Raw genomic sequence first — 2,899 nt, 5'->3', positions numbered from 1 at the left:
CACAGGCTATACATTTTTTAAACATATATCGTATATAAATCCATAGTTACAATCTACATGACGATAGAAGCCGAGTTAGTGTTTAATGTTACTGCTAAAAATCTCGAAATGCTCTTGACCAATTTACTTCCTGTCTTAAACAATACTGTAATAAAAGTTCGGACTGTGCAAGAAAGAAAATGCTGTTCTCCCCATTTGCAGAACTATGTGAAATACTGACACTGAAGCCACTATCTTCAAGAATCCAGCAGTGGGAGAGTTCTCATACCCTGTACACCAATGATCCCATCCGATTTACCCATTTATTTTAAGCGATTTTAATTCCCAATCAAGGTTTCGTTGGCTATAACAATAAACAAGGTTCAAGGTCAGTTACAGGGGGAGAGAGGAGATGGACAGAGAGAGGTGGAGGAAAACATGTGTAGTGGGTGGAGCATAGATAGGACAGGAGGATATGTACAGATACAGAGAGGAGGAGGAGACAGATAGAGAGAGGAGCAGTAGATGAGAATGTATATCCAATTCCCATACACATTTAGCAATTGTGAAACATTGGGGGGGTTTGACATTTAAAAGTAGAAACATGCAGGTTGTTGGAGTGTCTGTACAGATACTTGTACTGGTGACTGAGAACCATGTACTGAACAAAATTACAACAGTGTTTACTTCATATATACTAAGATGGTATCTGTTCTTTCGGATATGTCTGGGACAATACTTTGAGAATGTGGGTCTCACAGGAGGCGTGCCAGAGATAAATCTTTGCAGTCGCACTATCCTCTGTGTCCTCGGTGACTCAGGTGGATAGAGTGTCTGCCATGTAAGCAGGAGATCCCAGGTTTGAGTCCCAGCCGGGGCACACATTTTCATCTGTCTTCGCTGACGTATGTCAACGCCTGTAAGCAGCTAAGGGTTTTCATTTAATTGTAAAGTATTTACTTCATTTGCAGACTAATAATTTTAGCTATTGGGAGTGCTATGAGTTTAGGTTAGTTAGTATCTGCAAGTACATTTGGCAGGAGCAGACCATAGATGTTTATTTTTGCCTTTGGCAACAGGCCAGGAATTGAAATGTGGGCACAGAACGGTTAGCCTATAGTGACATGTGTAGTCCACTTACTGCTGTAGCTACCACCATGCAGAAAACATCAGGACTAAATTATGGGGAAGACTGATGGATGCATGAAAAACAACTAACACAATGAAGAGGGTACATGTTGCGGTACCAAGGGCACGATATCTGCACTTATACCCTTTGCAATATGCACTTGTACCCCTAACACTCTGTGTAATAATCGATCTAGACGATTTTATTCGCTAAAGAAAATATCAGGTGACTATAGCAGGATAAGTCTGAGACATTTGAGGAAGTGAGTCAATGATCACAGAGCTCTGATGTTCCCAAGTCTCAGTTACATTAGCGGTAGGAAGAATAAGATTCCGCAGTCAATCTTGAGTGTCTTACATATGAGGAAAACTGCAGCTTGCACCTGGTAGTGGTGACCGTTTTAGCTGTTTAGTAAGACAGGTTTGTAGCCCCATTTTATTAGTGCGCGAAATCAATTTTTGTAAGCAACACTTGCGTTTTCTTTTCTGTGTATTTAGCCCTTGGCTTAGTTGTAATATCACAATATGTGCTACTACATTAGCAACTACGTAGCATTTGTGTCGTCCTGTGTGAACGGTATCTGATGATGAGACTGCAGAACACTGCGAGCTGTAGCGTGATTTTGGATGTAAGGACCCGGCTTCAAGAATAGTTTTTGGTTTGTGAGTACTTATTCGTTTAAAAGTGTTTTTGATGGCGACTTGTTATTTCTTAACGAAACAAACTTCCTAATCTAACTTTCATGGTTGCTCTCCCTCTTATTGGATTCCTGACTCCGATCTAATGTCTTAACCTAAGTGCTAGCAGCAGTGTCCGTCCGAATATCTCATTTCAAGGCATATTAAAATATGTGCACCAGAATTTTGACAGGAGCGTACGGGAACCTTGAAGGTATTCTTACCTCCATGTGGAAACAGTAGCAGACGGCGCCGCTGTCGTATTAGCCGTCATGCCACTTCCTACAGCGTTACTTTAGCGGCACTATTATGAAGTGGCATTGCATTTCGGGGAAACCAGTAGCTTCGGTGCTTCTCCCTCTTCTTTACTTTTTTTATTCTGGTAGCAGTAGTATCTGTGTCTCCTTGTAACCTAGCACTGACTTACAAAGATACGTGGTGTGCTGAAAACAAAGGAACGATAATAAGTGATGCATCTCATCACAATAGCCAGATTTATTAAACGAATCATTTATGTTTGAGAACGAGCCATGTTCGCTTCTTTAGCTATCAGTTTTCGAATTGACCCATCTTTCAGATGTTGTATGAAGAGTCGTACATAAAAGCTAAAGTAGTTGCTAGTATCTATAATGTTTTTTGCAAAAAAAAAAAAAAAAGTATAAACATCCAGTCAGATTTTAAAAGTTTCAGAGTGATGTGCAGATTGGCAACTTACTCCACGTGGTCAGAAATATAAAATTGTGTTCGTTACAAAACGCAGAAGAACTTTATAACAAATCTACGGGTCACAGGCAGTCATACAAATTCTGTCCGCGGCTCGTGGTCTTGAGGTAGCGTTCTCACTTCCCGCGCTCGCGGTCCCGGATTCGATTCCCGGCGGGGTCAGGGATTTTCTCTGCCTCGAGATGACTGGGTGTTGTGTGTCTTTCATCATCATTTCATCCTCATTCACTCGCAAATCGCCGTAGTGGCGTTAAAGAACTTGTGGAGCGGCGGCCGTACCGCGAGGGGTCTCCCGTTCACCAGTGCTCATTATTATACAAATTTATTTTAAGGATTACTAGACACATACACTGTATTTGGCATGTACGATAATATTGTACTGAATGTTTTG

This window comes from Schistocerca gregaria, chromosome 2 (genome assembly GCF_023897955.1).
Source record: "Schistocerca gregaria isolate iqSchGreg1 chromosome 2, iqSchGreg1.2, whole genome shotgun sequence".
Classification (NCBI taxonomy): Eukaryota; Metazoa; Arthropoda; class Insecta; order Orthoptera; family Acrididae; genus Schistocerca; species Schistocerca gregaria.
The sequence above is the reverse complement of the archived record's forward strand: the minus strand, read 5'-3'. Positions refer to the sequence as shown.